Genomic DNA, 19,586 nt, shown 5'->3' on the forward strand with positions numbered 1-19,586 from the left:
GCACTTGGATTTTTATATGTGGTGTTTGCATTCTGCAGGAGCTCTTTCAGGAACATTTGCCCTGAAAACAATGATTCCAGTTTAAGAGGCAATATTTCAAAATGCTTTATAATCAATGTGCATACCCAGATTATTCTGAGAATTGATGTGCCTTGGGAAGGGAAGAATTAAAAGTGCAAGTTTAAGATAATTTGCTTCAGTTGCCTTTCTGCTCAAAGGAACTTATTTTCATAATCAAGATGGTTGATTTACATACATAAGTGCATTGTCTTGGAAATTACAGTAGTAGGGACGGAAGCAGAATTAGTGGTAAAAACTTCAGATCATTTGACTAAGGCACTTCCAATATGCAATGCCCATAGTACACCAGCTTTCAGCTTTTAAGTGTTCTGAAGTCTATATACATAAGTGAATACTGGTGTGTCCAGAAAATGAATCATTTTCTTCTGCGGGAAAACTTTGAGACATTTAGTCCAGGCATTCCTCAGATGTAGCTCTCCTCAGGAAATAGCTGATTTTATTTTTCAGAGTGCTTTAAATTCCATGTTGATAGTGAAGTTGTTTGGAAAACTGATTGATAGACTTTGAAGGAGGGTAGGTGAACACACACCAAGGTGGACAGGTTGTCTCAACCCCCAAGAACTAATGTGAAAATGTCTATTCATTTCTGTTGGCTCCTGTCAATGCATGTCCTATCAGTATGTATGAGCTGTTTCATATTTACTCCAAAGGAGCCAAGGTCCCTTTCTTAAATACTATCCATTTAAAATCAAGTAAAGAATCTAGGTCTCCCCCGTACAGTTCTCTTACTGCAATGATCAAGAGATGTTTGCCTCATGGCCCATCAGTTACTGTGATCTTTCCTGTAGTACTTCTTAGGCTTTAGTACACAAACCTTTCTCATGGTGGCAAAACCAGCTTAAAGTGTTTTTATCCTCCTCTGCCCTGGGCCATTCATTCCTGCTTTTTCATAGGAGTTCACTGCCCAGTTTGGTTGTGCTAATATGACTCTGTGAGGCTGTTATGACCTGGACCAGCAACATCATCTGAGGTTAAAAAAGAATCTGTGTTTTTTTACCCTAACTCAAGTTTCTGGCAACAAGCAGAGCTGAAATATGATTGGAGATCTGAGCAGCAGAACCTGCATTTATGTTCTGAAGTGCTGGCACATACATCTTCTGAACCTTGAGGGTTATACATTTCACCTTTGCTCAATTAGATGCATGTCTGTAGGCTTCTGTTCTTCTTCACTCCTCAGCTCCATAGTTACTGTAGTTTTGTTTAAAAATTGCAATAAAATAGGTATATATTTTAAACTGCATAAAAGCTGACTGACATCATGCAAATAACAGCAGTATAGCAGATGTATGAGTAAAACTAATGTTGTGACATCCAGTTTTCATTGGGCCAACTGTCTTTTCATTGGGCCAACTTTCCAGGAGTTGCTCAGATGGAAAAGTTATTGCGTACAAAAAGTTTACTCAGTCAGTTTACTCAGCTGTCCGATTCATATGCTGATGTCTCAGATGGCCTCAGTTACCAACCTGAACCATCCACTATCTGTCAGGAAGCTTCCATGTGACATCCCACATGTAAATCCCAGTTGTGCATCCTCATTAACAACACTTTATTGAAAAGAATGGAAACTGATTGTCACAAAACTGAGCTACTGAAGTTCAGCCTAAACAGTCGTTCTTTACATTATTCCTGAATGTGAGCTGCGCCTATACTTAAAATCCCTGAAAACCAATAGTACCAATAAAGTCCTTAAATTTGGAGGGACCAAGAAATACAGGATTGACGTTAATGCTAGCGAAACACTGACAGCAAAGGAGTGTTTGTTTTCCTGCTATCAGTATTTCTATGTGTAGACATATATAATACATACCACAACAAGGAGCAGTAGTTTCATTTAGTATTTAGATTTCCCTAAAACTTTGGGCAGGAATGTGCAGGTCCTTTGGAGGGGAAGTTACACAAAGGAGCTGTGAAACAGAAGAGTGTTATCATATTTTGCTAGCATCTCTCTCTAGGCTTTTCCAAAGAATGCCATTTGGCCTTATAATTACTGGGTGAATTTTCCAAGGCAGAGTAATAACATTGCCAAATTTAATTCTTTGCGCAAAATTACTGGACTGTAACAGCTAGTTAGCTAATTTTATTCTAACATGGAAAAAAAACCCACAAAGCTTTTATATTTTCTTTCAGAAGAAACTTCCCCCAGAAGCTCAAACTGAAACAGACCTTCTGGAAAAGGATAAGTCCAAATTTGAGTCCAGATGGCTTTTACGTTTTTCAAAATAACAGGCAAGTGAAAACAAACTCATAATGGAACATGTCAAGCGACTACTGAGGCTGCCTATAACAAGAAAGAGTTTTTAAAATTTAATTTGTGTAGCTTGAGATGGGGGTGTGTTACTTCTACATCTACTTCTTTCCCTCAGCAGCAACATGATGGGATTAACTACCTTGCTGCTGATGTCCACTACATTTTAGGGAACTCTGAGATCTTTATCCTTCTGTTAAATTTGTTTGAAATTATTTAGCAGGTTTATAGGTCATTAGAGAGACTCTAGTAAAAGATACCACATAAGATATAATTTATCAGGCTATTAAATATAAGCACTCTTTCATTTCCAAAATGAGGAATTTCCTTATAAGAGAGTGCCTTATAATACATAGATAACAAGACTCAAGTCAACAAGACCTTAGGAAGCTAAGATGCTTCTTAAGAAACCATCTCTCAGATAAAATGCAGTAACTGACAGTCCGTGTATTCTCAGCTATGGAAATGTAAATAAAATAAGTTAGCATGTAACTCTTTTAAAACAGAAATAAAACAGTTGTGACAAACAGTTACACAATATTTCCAAAGTACAATAACTATTTATTGGTGACTAATGGAATGTCTCCCTCTCACCATTATAGTGACAAACGTTAGATGACTACGAAGCAGCTTTTTTCTAAACGTCACTGGAAAAAATATATTATGTATTCTTTTCTTAACTTTGCTGTGAGGGACCTAATAAATAGATTACCAGTTGTCAAGTGATGCCTTCTCTTCGATGCATTTATTTTAAATTGTTGTGATCCTGCTTAAAATACTAAAATTATTTTACTGAGATGCTCATATGTATTTCTGATGTGGGTGAGGGCCTTAAAATTTGGCAGCAAAATAGCTTCTGTGTCAGGGATGAGCCTTTTGTAATCTCCCCGATGAACTGCCACAATGATAAGGCTTTTATGAGAACCACTCTTTGCACACGCTCAGCAGCGCATAGCCACAATTTGACAGCTACGGTCTCTTAAGCGTCGTTCTGCACTGAGGTGCTGAGCTGGACAATCCCTGCCGCTGCCGCGCCAGGTTGCTGTAGAGCACTGCAGGAGCAGGCATCGGAGCTGAAAACGGGAAGACTCTTCTCTATGGTCTTGGTGTTCTTATGCTGCCAAGTCAGTACCAGAGTAAGAACCTGAATAAAATAAATACAGAAAGAAAGGAAAAGCAATCTGTCTGAAATGCCAAAACGTAGCAAGAGGTTGGACTGGGGGAGTTTGAGTGGACTTTGGGGATCAGGCAACTGGTTGCTGTTATTGGCAAATTGAGAAAAGGAAATCAGCTTCAGGAAAGGGAGATTTGGGACTAGGATAGCTAGGGGATGGAAAGGCTGAGACAGAATGGGAAGTTGAAGGGGATCCCGAGACTAACTAAATGAAGAAACTGCAGCAAGAAGTCTGGGTTGGAGGAACACAAGACTGGGAGATGGGAACTGGCAAGGATGACAAGGAAGCAGGCAAAAAGCTGGTGGAAATTGATAGTGGGACTGGGAGAAGAGACTGTGATCATATGTGTGCTTGAAGAGAATGAAACAGAACGGGGAGCAGGGAGCAGGGGCAGCCTGGGCATGGCTAAGCATGCTGACCAGAGCAGGAAACTGGGTGCTAGCCACAGCTAAAATCTTAGAATGGGAGAGGAGGGCTGGAGCTGCAAGAACCCTGCAACTGAGGACATACATTAGTTTGGCAAGAAGTCAATGACAGAGAGACTATACTAAGATTATAAAGAAAAGAAAGAGGACCAGCAAGACAGATTTGAGTGGATGGGGATAGTAAACATCCAGCTGTGGTGAACAAAGTCCTCTGCCTACTAGAGCACACCCTGGCAGCACTTAGACCTGAACCCAAGTTTCTTGACTGCTAACATTCTTCTGTTGTCCACAAGTACTTGTGAAACTCACTAACGTTTGGGCGTCTCAGTATGTGGCCTTAAGTGGATTTAAGACCACACTGCCATTGAGAAGGAGGAACATGCATTCTCTCCTGCTCCTGGCTGCGCTTTTCTTGCTTCGGCACTAAGTAGTATGGACCCACAGTAAGAGCTGATACAGCTCACAGATCTAATCAGACATACTACTTTGCAGAGATAGCTTTCAGTAAGATCAGCAAACTGGTCTGATTTACTGCGTTGCTACATGATTACTCATGCCAACAAAAGTTAAAATGGTGGAAGCTGCAGCAGAGACAGATAGGAATGCAGGGAGCACCTCCAGTCCCAAATTCTTTCTTACTATCTGGTCCTACATCCACTTACACCAACCCTGAAATGATGCCCTCTTTCCTCTCTATTGGTGGACCATATGGAGGTGGATAGCTTACTAATACTAACTGTTACTCACTAACTGAAACGGTAGGAACCTGCTTTCTGTAACAAAAAATTTTAACCCTGCCAATGAATGCTAATACTGCAATCTGTATGATGCCACACAAGGAGATGCTGGAGTGGTGTTTGCTTCTTTAATTCTCTACAAAAATGAAAAAGAAAAAAAATTGTGTTAACAGATTATGAAACCTGTAAAATAAGCATTCTGAGATAAGGAATTAAAGTTGCCTTGTGGAAAAACAAAAAGTATGTAATTGTTTAACTAAAGGCAGTATCATAATGCCTATAAAAATAGAGTTCCAGTAAGGCAACTTAGAGTTTTTGACTTTGCAGCTTTCATAATGTTCTTTTAATGTTTTCTGTGCATGTGTAGTAGTATACAAGCTGTTTTGAAACTCTGCTTAAGTATTTTAGAAAGGCTGACGAAAGAGGAGAAAGAGGCATGTGTATTTTATACGTATAAGCAGGCCAACTAAAGGCACTATAGCTGAAAGAGAGTGAAATGAGAGGCACTTACATCATACAGTTTTCCTGCAATAAAACTCTAAACACACCAAGGATTCTTGAGTATTCCCTTGAGGTTGCTTATTGGCACCTGCAGAGCAAAAAGAACTCTTTGTATTGTATTAATTATAATGTCTCTGTACCACTACGAGTAATGCAATAGTACTTTCTTTTTCACACTGAGGAAGAAGGGGAAAAGTCAGTACCAGCCAGCTTACTTAAATAACTATAATATTAATTACCTGAAATGCCATATACAGAGTTCACGTTGCTGTGCTTAGAATTTGTTTGAATTGTATAAATGTTAATAAATTTTTAATAGTTGACAAGGGAAAATGAGTAAGGCTTGCAAAAGATGACCCCAAGTCACAGAATCACTCTGCCTTTATAGGAAGTGGACTTTGGTTTGGTAATTAAATTCAAAATCAACAAAGTCAGAGAGGAAACATTTCCTCTGTGCAGGCCTGTCTGCTTGGGGATTGTGTACCTGCATAAAGTGAGTTTGATTGGAGTAGGCTGGCAGTTGTATTTGCAGAGTCAACTTCTGAGAATTATCTTATCAGGCTGGTAGCGTTGGTAGACCAGACCTGATGTCACCAAGGGGACTGATAGGCGATGGCAGTACTGTCATGTTGGTCACAGCCTGGCTTATAGCAGAATACTGAACCATCTAGTTGCACAAATAAGTTGGTCTCGATGTAAGTGATTTTCTTTACACAAGAACAGAGAACAGAGACTCTCCCTTTGCAACTCTTGATATCACCAGAACTAAGCAGGTTGATGAGTGGGATAACTTCTATTTGCACCTGTGAGATTGATCATATGTATGATGGAATGATTTTGAGCTGTTTGTACGATTTATGTTTCCCATTTTTCTCCAAATAAAAGATAGCTGTATTCATGTTCTCAAAGGATATGCAGATGGAAAAAAGTAATTTGTAGTGATAACTAAGAAGGTTTAGTTTCAATTACCAGAGCCAAAAATTAACTGGATGAACTGGAAGTGGGAGGCTCTAGGCCTTAGTGATATTTTGTTTTTAAGACAGAGCAATGGGATTGATTCACTTCAGCCTTTGCGGCTAGCACTGGCATCTAGCAGAAGCAGCATATCTTAAGACTTAGTCAGGATTGTGGGTTAGCATCCCTTTCCATCAGAGCCTTGTGCTAGTGTGTTAATTGGGGAAGATGCTCATTTTGTTGTGGTTTTGAAACCGTTATATGTGATATATATGATTTATGTGATACAGACTTAATATGTTTATCTTGTGGCAGACTACACTATCACTGCAACTGAAAGTGTATCGATCAGAAGAACACCCTCTAAATCGTTATTACAGAAGCTTACAATAAAAACACAGCCAAAACAATTTTGCAGAAGTTGTAAAGTACTTGAGAAAGAGGTGGACTTACCTGTGGATAAGGAGGAAAATACTTAGACCAATCTGCACAGGTTGTCAGCATTACTGGAGGTCCTCTGAAGTGATAGTGGAAATACCTGTGAATATTAGTAAGTTTTAGAAGATGGTTTCCACCAATAGTTATTGCTCCAAATGAGTAAATGGCCACTTAATTAGAAGAAAAAAATCTGACTTTGACACATTTGAAAGGCTTGTTAAGCTGCAACTCAAGAGCACATTCTGTGGGTACTACTGTATCACAGAATGAGTTAGCAAAGGCTCCAGGGAAAGTATCAGAAAAAACTGTACAGGCTTTTTTGCCAGATGTCATTATTTTCTATTAATGTATTGCATTATCTGGTAAAATAGTTTGAATGTGTCACCAAACATGTCATGCCCACCTGCACTGTCTGAAGAGAAAAGAAAGATCAACAGAAAATCTCTAAAGAGCAAATTTGACATTATTCACACTTTGAAAACCAGAAATGCCAAAGCTATTTGGCATAAGTGTATTGTAGCTTGGTAGTAGGGGCAGCGATGGGAATCTCTACTACATATTTCTCACGTCACTCTATACATCGCAAAAGTATAAAAAAGACAGTATGAAAGGAGCCTTAGTAACAAATGGTCTATGCCAGGCTGGATTTGAAAGCGATTTTTTGACAATTAATTCTTTGGTTATGTTTGTAAAAAGAACAACAAACGTGTCCTCTAACTCACCTGCAGTTATAAATTGAACTAAATTAAAATATGTTTTCTGAGCAAAATCGTGTAATGCGGCAGCAGTGTGGGCTTCCATGGCATTGTTAGTGAATCCTGAAGTGACTCTTAAGTGAATGTTAGTGAATCTAGAATTTAATGGACTATGTTCCTGAGGTCAGAACAACTATGACCTCTTATTTAAGATGCCACAGTTTAAAGTGAATAGGGAGAAAGTATCTGGAACATTTATCCCTCAAATCACAGTTGGAAAAAATTAACTTTTGTTCCGTGTAGTATAATAACAATAACAATAATTTTTCTTTGGATTGAAAAGATAAAGTGAATTTCATGCAATTTAAAGAAGACTAACAGCTAGCTGCAAAAAACAGGAAGCAAAAGTGAAGCCTTAAGGTGCCAATGAGGTCCTCAAAACTTAGAAGTGCCTGAAAACTCTTCACAATGAAATCTGTCTGGGACTGTTCATCTCTGAATCGAAGTCAAAGCTGTCCAATCTTAGTCTTTTTTATATCTCTAATTTACTACTGTCACTAATGGAAAAACGTAAGGATCCATTCACTTGATCCTGTTGCATGCAGGAGAAAAGAGATGAGAATAAATTTAAACAAAGCCAACATGAATCTAGATCACAGGATTTGTTTCACAAATGGCAGGAACTCAGGATTAGTACCAAAGAAGACAAGGTGATTAAAAAAAGAAAAAATGAACACCCCAAGAAATGACAAGAATTATCACTAAGCACAGTTGCTGATCTTTCAGATTTTGCATGTTAGTTGAATACTCAGAAATAAATTATGTTGTTGCTTGATTACCAATTGACAATAATCTGAAAGTGTAAATTTCTTACCAGCCTTTACCTTAGTAGACACTTAAAAGCCAGAACTTGAAATTCCCCAGAGGAACAGAATTGTTTTCCCTCTTTTCAGGTATGGGTTTGTTTTCTGAAATAATATCCATGAGGGGACTTTTTTTGTTTTTACTTCCCAAAAAAACATTTATAATTGCCTAACAAGATTTAAATAGAAATTGCGTTTCTTCGGCAAGCCTGAATCAGCAGGGCATTAGTTTACATGTTGAAGACTATTTATAGTGGAGGGAAAAATCTGTCTATGTGCATAGGTGTCTTGCTTTAAGGTTTATGTTCTGCTGAAAACAAAAATTCTTTTCTTTATATCCTAAAATGTGAAACAAATTCTTACTTTGGGCAGCTCTTCAAAACTCAAGGATCCTAAGAGCTATGAAAACACTGTCTTAAATACTTTTCAGTGTGTCAGGAATAGCATTGAGGATGGTTATTAATGTTCACCTTCATAAATTCCCTCCATCCCCTGAGATTCCAAATTACCTGACAGGTTTGAAAATTCTCCTCAACCAGTTGGACAGAAAATAAACCTACTTACCTTGTTCACTGCTACATTTTCATCATCAGGAATGTAATTGTGTTTCATGTTACTGAGAAAGTACCCATGATGAAAGCTAGCAAAGACTTTTATCGAACAGAATAAATAAGAAGGTAGAAAGCGGACTTTGAAAATATATATATTACCTTCAATAACTATTGCGTTGTTTCATCTCTGTTGAGGACATACTTACAGCTGTTCTCCTCTTCAACTTTCCATGAGTAAACTAGTATTATATTCCGTTATGCACATTTCCATGATAACACCAAACACATATTTTAACTGACCTTAAAATATCAGATAAATATGAAAGTATTGTAACCAGTTCTCTTTCATTCATGTGCCTCTGTTTATTTTATTTTTGCCAGATACTGTTTTCTTCTTACACAATGTAATAGGAATGTGACTGTGACAACTGTGGGTGTGCCTTGGAATAATTTTTCATGCCGTATTTGTATCTGTCCTTAATATGAAGTTTCTGTACTATACATAAGGCACCGGACACATGACTTTCAGGTCTTGCAGTGCATCTTCACTTCCATTCAGGTGACAGACCCATAAATCTGAACATCTGGGTTAACCTTCTGTGGATGAGAGTATTCCCACCACAGAGTACTGCTTTCATGAATTATCCCCATTGGTTTTTAAACTCACTCCTGTAAGTCAGGTTATGTGAGCTGAGATACTCTTTCAGAGTTGATTGTGCCAGTTGTTAGAGGTTGCCTGTCCTTGGGGGTGGGGGCAGAATTGTGAGAAGCCATCTGATGACTATCAGCATGACTATGTTATTCCTGTATATCCCTATGAAGTGGATTGGTTCCAGCTGGACTTTAACCAAAACTGAACTAAATATGTGCTTAGGCTCTTTGGTGTTTCTAAAATCCCCTTTTCTTTCATGCTTTATTCCAACGGCTAAGTAAAGATGCCTTCTTTTAAGGGAGCTGTTTGTCAATATCAAAAGAAAAACAGGTGCCTGAAACCAGTCAGATCTGCAGGATGATAGGCATTAGTATATACAAGATAGAGCTTGCCTCCTGACTGAAAATAAAAGAAAAGCAAGATTGCACACAAACACAAGCCCAGGATCAGACAAGTCAGAGAGAAGCCAGAGGTGAGGTCACTCCTGTAACATTGAAAATGACATCTTGGGATTCTGGTAAAAGCTGATACTGACTCTGCTGTCTACTCTTAGACTTAGAACTCTCTGCAAAAAAAAAAACCCTTTGGAGTTTATTACCCCTTCTCTGCCCAAGAATGAATACTTCTCTTTAGCAAAATTATGTTTGCTGACTCTCAGAATTTGCTTTGTAAAGCTCTGACCCTTTGAAGTCGATGAGAGTTTTATCACCTGACTAATTGAGTGTGTCCATAAAGCACAAAAATCTGTTTTGTCTTATTATATGCAATTTACTGATGATTTTCTTTGGTATGTTTCAAGTATACTCAAGAACAACAAATGTAAAGAATAGGATTTGAAGTAGGCCCTGAGCCCTTGGCTCCTCCTGTTTCATGCAGAAGCAGGGAAATTTCTTCTGTGATGCCATCTCCGGTTTCCTTGACATGTTCCACATGACAGATTCTCTGAATGGAGCCAGGAAGATGAACATTCACTGTTCTCTGCTCTGGACTTAGATACTTTTAATAGTACCTGAGTATCTAATTTTACTAACTGATTTGTGATATATTTTTGATGGTTGACGGGGTTTTTTTCCTTGACATTCTGCAGACTTTTGAGTGAAAAGTCTGTTTCCTTGGGAAGTGCCAGTGTTCCAGCCTTTGGCAGTGTAGAAAACCCTTTATTGCACTTTAAAACTGCTTCCATATACAGAAACAATTTTAAGTAGTTCTGAGGTCTTTTGCAGACATTACTCTTAAGTCTTATCTTGTCTGAACCTTGAACTATTGTAGTCAAGTTAATTAGAGCAGCCTTTATAGGTTCATAAGATACAGACAAAAATTGCAATACTGTTTTTTCAAATTTTCAAAAATATTCTTCAAATGGTTCCTCTCTGGTATACGTATCATAATGAAAAAATGTAACACTATGATAACATAAAGATGTTATCTTCAGTGCTCATTCGGGATGACCTGTATGACTAATTCATAACTATGCTATTTGTGAGTAATGGAATCATCCCATATTTATTTTCAAAAATCTTTATACATTGTAGTGTTTATGCATTCCTATGCTGATCTGAGATTGTGTCTTTGGGGAGTGCATTACACGCTATGTTACACTGTTTTTATTCTAGCCAACACAGATAGTAATGCCTACAGTTAACGCTGCTCAACACTTTCTAGTGTAAGACACTTTTACGTTGTTATCTTTGCTGAGTTTAAACCATTTGGATTACAACTTTTCAATGTACGCCTCTTGATGAAGTCTTTAAAAGAATAATTCACCTGAAACGATTCAGTTTGTGGTTTGTTGTTTGTTTTGTTTTTTTTTTTCCCCCCAGAACAATGTTCAGGAAAAATATGTTCTTCTTTGAATAGCTTTTGTAGTTTCTCATTATTGGGATGTGCCAACAATACAACTTGACAGCTGCTTGACTCCTTGAGGAAGTACTCACTGGAGTGTCCTTGTATCTCCATTGCTCACTTCTTTTCCTTACTGCTGCATAGTGATCTAAGGGTAAGATTACAAAAGGTAGATGTAGGGAACTTTTAACGGTAAGAGTTTTTTTCCGAATGACAGCAGTGATCATTTTTGGAATTTCAGTGAGCCAAGCTGACGTATATACACCAACATGGTTGGCATTTAGTTAGTTTTTCAGTTTGATTAGACGTGACTTTAGACCATTTTGTTTTATTAACTTTTTTTGTTGTTTCTTAGAATAATGAATATTAGGTTGCAATGTAAAGTTATTAATGCCAAAATAAAAGATAGGCATTGTGTCTGTGTTAATGCTTGACCTTCTAGAGGAAAAGTCATTCCCTGTTGCATTGCTGTAGAAAGACTGGTAGAAACATATCCATGCCCTGCTAAAACACAGTCTCCTTGTGTGAGGACAATGAACACAGTTCAAGACGACATAGAGGCTTGATGGCAAAACCTAGTAAAGCATTTACTAGTGAATTACCCTTGTCTATTGACAGCAAAACTTGAATAACGATACCAAAAGATTGCCAGCTAGCAGCTGCTAAAATTTAACAGAGCAAATCCAGTAGAATTCAGCCTATCCTAATACAGGCAAACTTCTGGAACAAGGCCTTTTGTTCCAGTGCCGCCAGTCTAAACAACAAGGCTATTGACTGCATGTGCCAGCCTTTGTTAGTGGGGGCTACCTGAAAAGATGAAAATTGCATGAATCTGCAATTTCAGATCCATTAATTCTCAGCAGCAAAACCTCCATCTGTAAACTGACCCAAGAGGAGTGGTCATGTTGACTTAAGCATCTATGTTAAAGGATCATACTGTCATGGTCTATCCCTAGGAAAGACATTTATTTCCGATGGCAGTGCTGAATAAGTCTCAACAAGCCATAGCATAGTTTTGATCTTTCATATCGCCACAATTATTGCAAAAGGTCATTAATTCATCTATGGATCACCAGTCAAATCGGTAAGCCCTACGGAGAACTTCAGAGAAAGATAAGGAAACAAAATGAAAGGCTTTCAGACCACTTCCTCTTCCACTTTGTCACACTTTTACTAAGCTATATACTGACATGAACACCCTTCCCCAAAAAGGAACTGTTCACAAACCACCTCCAGGACAAGACATTCATTTTTTCACTAAAGATTCCTTACCTTTTGCACCCCTTCCTTTACAGGAGATGATAACATTATTTTTCTTCAGGCTATACTGAAGCCACCGTCAAATCTGCAGTCTAATGATGAATCAAGCAGACATTTTACTTTCCCTTCCCTATGCTGAAAGGCAGTTTGCACAGTTTTGTGAAAAGTTTATCAAGCACCAAACCTAACTGATTAGCATAATATATATGAGTAAAATTTTTGGTAAGAGGTACTGGTAGAACTAGGCTACACTGCAGTGGACTGGATAAACCTACCTTATGATGATTACAGAAAGTCTAAATTTAATCCACTATGTAGAAAATCTTCCTCTGGACAGTCAAGGGAAATGAAGGACTGAATCCCACATAGCTACATCTATATTCCCAGTACTGAGGGGAAGCTGCAGAGTCAGTTGAATTCCAAGAGGCAGGCACAGAACCAAGTGATCAGACCTAAGCAGGTGATCCCATGGATGTTTGTTTCTTCATCATCTTCTTCAGGAGATATGTTGCAGTCGTATGAACTGCAGGAAAGAAAGGATCGCAACCTGTTACATTCTGTCACCAACCCTGGTTGAGACATCACAACAATATTTGATATTCTGACATCACCATGTTAAAGTAAAACTACTTTTCCAGTCACAGAAAAATACAGGGTTGAATCTTGAAACTGAAAGAAAAATATAGATCTTTTGACCCATTTCTGATGTGCAAAACCTCAACTGTTAGATCAAAAAGTTCATATTCTTTATTCATAATAATGCATTTCTATTGCTCTAGAAGATAGCTTTCCTCTGCATTTTTCAGTTTTCCCTTTTTTCAGTTATTTAAGAAGAAAAGATTGTTAAGCTTTTTATTTTTCTCATCTGAACAGAAAAAATGATGGTTTTTAATCTTTTTATAATTATCAGAAGGAATGCCCTGTTCTTTCTCAATATCTGCAAATGTCTTTATCATGTAAAACAGCTAACGGGTTAGCTGGGTTACCACCCAGACTAACATTCTCTTCACTTGACAACACTGGTTATAGGATTTTGAAAAGGCTTGATATGTCACGTTGAGAAAAAAAAAATGCTGGAGATTTTTAAACTCTGGAAAAGTCAACCTGTAAATACCATGCCCATAACCAGGAAAAAAAAAAAAAAAAGTTCTCTATGAACAAATATCCTGCATAAGCTATATTGGAATATCTACTTCATTAAAAATCTGTAGGGCTCTCTGTATTCTCTATAAAAACATAGAATTTCATCTGTCTCTATTCTCCACATACTTACTCACTCTAAAACTGTATTTAGTCATGAGAAGGTGTGCTGGTTTTGGCTGGGATAGAGTTAATTTTCTTCACAGTAGCTAGTATGGGGCTATGTTTTGGGTTTGTGCTGAAAACAGTGTTGATAATACAGGGATGCTTTCCTTACTGCTGAGCAGTGCTTACACAGAGTCAAGGCCTTTTCTGCTTCTCATCCCACCCCACCAGTGAGCAGGCTGGGGGTGCATAAGGAGTTGGGAGGGGACACAGCTGACCCCAACTGACCAAAGGGATATTCCACACCATATGACGTCATGCTCAGCATAGAAAGCTGGGGGAAGAAGAAGAAAGGCGGGGGGGATGTTTGGAGTGATGGCGTTTGTCTTCTCAAGTAACTGTCAATGTGTGATGGAGCCCAGCTTTCCTGGGGCTGGCTGAACACCTGCCTGCCCATGGGAAGTAGTGAATGAATTCCTTGTTTTGCTTTGCTTGTGTACGTGGCTTTTGCGTTACCTATTAAGCTGTCTTTATCTCAACCCCTAAGTGTTCTCACTTTTACTCTTCTGATTCTCTCCCCCATCCCACCATGGGGGAGTGAGTGGGCGGCTCTGTGGAGCTTAGTTGCCATCTGGGGTTAAACCACGACAGGAGGTAAATTACGGATTCCAGAGCAAAGCAAAGAATGGCTGTCTTTCAGACATGGTACTTACATTTACATTGGTTCTTAACCTACTACTTTCTTAGCTTATGATACCTCCTTTCAAAAATTGAAGAGGACATTCCCTAATTTAATTTTCAGGCAATGCACTCTTCATAATGATCATTACGTTGACTATGAGAATGAGTGAACTGTTATGGCTGATCAGCCATTTAAAGTGTTCTGTAAGGATAGAATTATCCTTCAGCTTCACTCCATGCTCCCATCCCAACCCAACTGTTAAGCTAGGATTTTGTTTTCTTAGCTATTTTATAAACCAGTTCTCATTCTCACTAAGGCAAGGGAAGCTGCATTCCAGTGGTAAGACGGCACTACTTTGAATAGAGCCAAGGAGTTCAAGGAAGTAGCTAAAACTTTTTATCTCTGATGTGGACGTAAACATCTGAACTCTGCTGGTGACCAATAGGGTGAGCTGAAAGGGTGAGCAACATCATTGCACAAGATTATTTTTATTTTAGATTTCCAGTTTGGGGCTTTTAAACATAAACTTTTTTAAAGTCAGGTAATACTTGTACACCTTCACTGTCTATGTGTGTTCTCCAATCAGCTATTCGCATTGACTCTTCCATGGAGCTTTTGCCTCATTCAAGGCACAGAGCGTCTTCTAGGAATAAATCAGGGATGTGTAGCAGACAGATTTACCAGAGACATTAATCTCATCTCTGTTACCATTGACTGCATGGCTCCCATAGTCAGGGCTATGTCTGTTTCTGTGTACTGATGGAAGCTGTTGTATTTAAGATTCCAGTTTCATGTGTTGCAGGACTAGAAAGGTGGGTGGTGAAAGAGGCAGGAGAGTGCAGGAAGAGAAAAGCAGGTCCTGTAGATAAAACATGCATTTTGTCCCGTGAGATTATAATTTAGCCCTACTTCTGTCACAAAGCTTCGTTTGATACTAAGCAAGTTGTTTAAAACATAGTAGTCACCGATGGCTTCTATATATATCTTTGAAAACTCAATTCAAGATGTTGGGTACCCAGATGGAGTTACAGAAGCATCTAGTATTTACACATGTAACAAATATCAATAAGAATGTTATTTTTAAAATAAAAGGTACTGTATTCTCTTAGGCACTTAAATCTAGGCCTCTTTAATTGAATGGAAGAAATCAGTGGACATCTCTAACAATATTTACTTTAATTTCATGTCTCAGTTCTACATGGGTAGAGGATGGATTACAATAGAAACTCATTTCATGGACAGATTGTGTAGAAAAAAGTAATGGTTGTTAAAAAAAATTATTACATTGAGTCTATCCTTGAAGTCCACAAGGAAACAGTGGAGTATCTGCCAGCATTCTTTGAAAGCAAAAATTTGGGGAAAGAAACTACATCCTTACCACTAAAGAGCTAGATACGATGATGTCAGTCCACAAAAACTACCAAGAATCTATTACTGTAAGCGTAATTACCATTCTTTTCTTCAGTTATTTAAATCTGATTATGTTACTGTCTTAATCTAATCTAGAAATCAATGTTTTGCAGATCAACGAAAGTAATGTCTTTGTCATTTAGAGAATTAGGAGGCTCTCTCTTCTAGACTTTCATGTAAAGAATCCTGTTTAACAGTTGTTCTTTCAGGTGATCCCATTTTCCTCAGTGTGTCACAGAACTAAACCCTTCTTTCTGCCTGAAATGACCTGTTTAAACTGCCTCCACTACAAAATGGGAAACATAGTTCTCAGCTCTGTGTTGGAAGTATAGATACAGATTGCAAGAAATGCTTTTTTCTAGCATTTTTGTTTCTTCATTTTAACTTAAGCGTCTCAGACCACTTAGAAGAAAAGAGGCTGAGAGGGAGATGAGGAAAAGGTGAGGAAAGGAAGAGGGACAGAAATTACAGAGAATATCAGAGCGCAAGGATGAGCCACATCCTAGGTGTTAAGATGAGGACAACTGAGCATAGGATCAAAATAGGAAAGAAAAAATAATAGGTGCAAAGGGATATTATGTATTTCATATCTCATCTGTCAACATAGTTTGGCCAGTAGGGAGTTTTAAATCATCCAGTCGTCTTAGATCAAGAAAGCCTGCATCATAGAAACATGAGTAGGATTAATCTCACCTTTCTTTAGGCAGTTGCAGAATAGGTTCCATACTTCCAATCAGTAAAAATTCAGTCAACAAAGTAAATCAAATTTAGACTTCAATTCATCTGACCAGACGTAGGCATCTGCTTTAGGATGAGATGAAGCATGTGGTGAATTCCATTGACTATGCTGACTAGGTTTTCATTGACTGTGAAAAAGTAGCATAGGATGATTTCATCAGATGTTAATGCCTACAGCGTAGATCATCACATTTAGCCATATCAATCCCACCTTTTGAAATCCTTTAACTAATCCCTGACTGTTTCTCAACTACTAAATTCTTCATTTCCAAGCCCTACTCCCAAATACTAGAAGGCAGATAATCACCTTAATATAACCGATCACAAGTTACTGATAGTCACGTTATTATCAAGAGTTATGATCTTGCAGATAAATATCTGCATATCAGATAGGGCTGTGGTCCCTTGGTTAGAGCAAATCCTGGAGATGTAGACCCATCCCCATCTAATACAGATCTCTGTGATATTTTCAGTGCTGTAAACTTTCAGCCAGCTGTGACCTACCACCATAACTATTTCAAATTCAGCTATTCCACCATCTATGAAGAAGCTGACCTTTCAAATGAACTTGATTCCACGATCTGTACGTTGCCCATAAATTAGAGCATTCTTCATTCTGCTAAACAGAAGAGCAACTGTCCTCCTGACTTTACCAGGACTGCCAGTATAGGCAGTTGTCCACTTCAAACTGGAAGCACCATATGCGTATGGTAAAACTTGCAGCCTGGCAGACATTGTCTGATTCTTTCCAAAGCTGGATTAACCGAGGCTGTTTCAAGCACCTCTAAAAACCTTTGCTACCACTGTCAGAACTCAAACTGGCCTGGCTTTCCACTCTCCCTAGACTGCTCCATTACTGTATTCCGTACAACTTCTCTACTAGAAACATTTATATGCAATGTTAGTAAAGCCATTCAGGAAGTTGGCGGGAAGATCGGTTTCAACAACCAAAATATTGTTAAAAACTGACACATCCTGCCTCAATGAGGAAAGTGTGAAACATCTTCGGAAATAAGAAGGCAATAGTGATCTAGACAATTCACCATGCAGCTTTTGGACAACTTGATTTTTTCTAGAGAAAGCAAGATGAGAGCAAGCTATCATGGAACTTAGGGTAGCAAAATCCAACTGCAAAACCTGGGCACCAGTCACAAAACCTGGTACCTCTCAGATGCTTGAACCATAGTACCGTCACGTGGTATTTCTGAATAGTATGGTTGATTCTCCTGAAAAGTCTTATAAAGCAACAAGGATAAAAGATGAGAATAGAAGGCAAAGAAGAATTAATGGCAATGCGAGCAATGAATATGTGTAAAAGAAGAACTTCTTTCACTAAAGATGAAATGTGGAGCGTGGTTGAAACATTAAAAATTAGTAATAACTCTAAGCTGTTGTTTCCTTGAAGAATAGAGCAGTAGTGATGAACTGTGTTTCTTTTTAGTCACCCAGAAGACCAAAATGCCTGAGACCTGGTTTACTGCAATAGTAAGACCCTTAGTACAAATTAAGGTGTTCTATTCTTGTGCCCTTGCAAGCAAAGTAACATCTTCAGCAACCACTGCTGCCATCTCTTTGCTAAAACATGAGTACCAATTCCTTTAAAAGATGGTCCTTCAAAGGGTGGCTATAACAACGATGGTGTGCTGAGAGTACAGCTCAAAAAGGATTCAGACCACATCTTAGGAACTGTGATTAAATGCTCACCTCTAGAAGGCAGTCACAGTGTGCCTAGATCTTAACCGTCTCCATTTCATACATAAGGCCCATCCTTCTGTCAGTGATCCTGTTACTGTCACTGAACGACCCCCTTTTTCACCGCTTAGATTAAGCCCAGCTCTTAAAGATCTCAAGAAGCAGTTTAAATACAGAGCAGTTCTAACCTTTCCATAGATTAGTTAGGAAATCATGAAAAGTCTGAAAGCTGTCAGGTGTTTTATCTGCAGAAGTGATGTCCATCTAGCAGTTCAGTACCGGAATTTCAGTTATCCAGAAGAAGGACATTGACCTGGGAGACATGATGCATTTGTCACAAAGAATGGGCCGGTTACCCCAAGTCTGAGAAAGGAATCTCCAGCTCTTTCTACATAAGTCATCCAAAGCCCACAAACGGATCAATGCTTTCCAAATGGGTACCTGCTGGACAATGGTCCAAAATGTCTTTATCTAAGTAGAACGTTGAGAAGTTTCTTGGCTTTCCAGAAACATTTTTGAAAGACTTTGGCAAAAAAAAAAAAAAAAAAGGTAACTTGATCAAAGATCAGTTGAGTCAACGGGTTGATTGATGACACAAATGTGGTGAACTCTGCTTTAACTTGTGCTGTTCTGGGGCAGCGTACGGCTTCCTGGTGTGGTAGGGAAGAAGAAACACTCACCAGAACCAAGGCGTCAGTATGGCAGAACTCGTGGTAAGGCGCTCCTGTCCTGACACTGGTTTTGTCCCACCCTTCAGCCCTTCCGAGATGAGAGACGCCATCTTGCAGAATTTGCTCTTGAAGGAGTAATCACATCTCGTCACACCTGCCTTCGCACAACAATGCCTTCAGTTGGTCAAGCTGATGGTTTACTGCACGGCCCCCGATTTGCACAGTTTCCTGTGAAGCACCCCCCGATGACACGTGAGGCGACCAGAACAAGTTGCGTGGCGTAACTCGTACTGGACTCACAAGAAAGCCAACAACTCAGCTACTTTCCGTTGACCCATCGCAGCCGGGAGGCTTTGGTGGGGCCTTCCCAGTTTTGCAAACATGGCCAGTCGGGAGATGCAAGCCACATCGGTGCTGTTGGCAATGATCATCGAGGGCCGCTTAGTTGCGGCGTGGATTTGCCCTCTCCGATGGCGAAGGCGCGCTACCAAGTAAGTTTGGAACAACCTAGGCAGGCGCGTTACAACGTTGCTGGTACAAACGGTGGTGGCAGAGCAGGGCAGCGGACTGGCCGCCGGCGGGGGCCCGCCGAGGAGCGGGGCCGGGAGGGCCGCGGGGTCCGGACCAGGCGTGGCGGGGGCAAGCGGAGGGGCGAGCGCGGTGGCCGCGGGGGGCCCAGGGGAGCGACGAGGGCTCCGGACGTGCGCGGGCCCCGCGTCCCACCGCCCT

General features: G+C 39.3%; 1 long non-coding RNA gene across 2 annotated transcripts; it reads right to left on the reverse strand.

Moving 5' to 3' along the window:
* Nucleotides 1–2,763: 2,763 nt before the first annotated feature.
* LOC148057476 (uncharacterized) lies at nt 2,764–19,459 on the reverse strand. Of its 2 annotated transcripts, XR_015699880.1 has the most exons (6): nt 18,375–19,459; nt 16,450–16,622; nt 12,695–12,942; nt 6,572–6,656; nt 5,175–5,252; nt 2,764–3,470 (listed from the first exon to the last, which is right to left on the reverse strand). It is a non-coding gene; the product is annotated as an uncharacterized LOC148057476 (long non-coding RNA). The 2 variants fall into 2 exon arrangements; XR_015699878.1 differs by having other exon boundaries at nt 16,450–19,459.
* Nucleotides 19,460–19,586: the final 127 nt, after the last annotated feature.

This window comes from Nipponia nippon, unplaced genomic scaffold, assembly GCF_047370975.1.
Source record: "Nipponia nippon isolate SJK-2023a ecotype South Korea unplaced genomic scaffold, ASM4737097v1 scaffold_1, whole genome shotgun sequence".
Taxonomy (NCBI): domain Eukaryota; kingdom Metazoa; phylum Chordata; class Aves; order Pelecaniformes; family Threskiornithidae; genus Nipponia; species Nipponia nippon.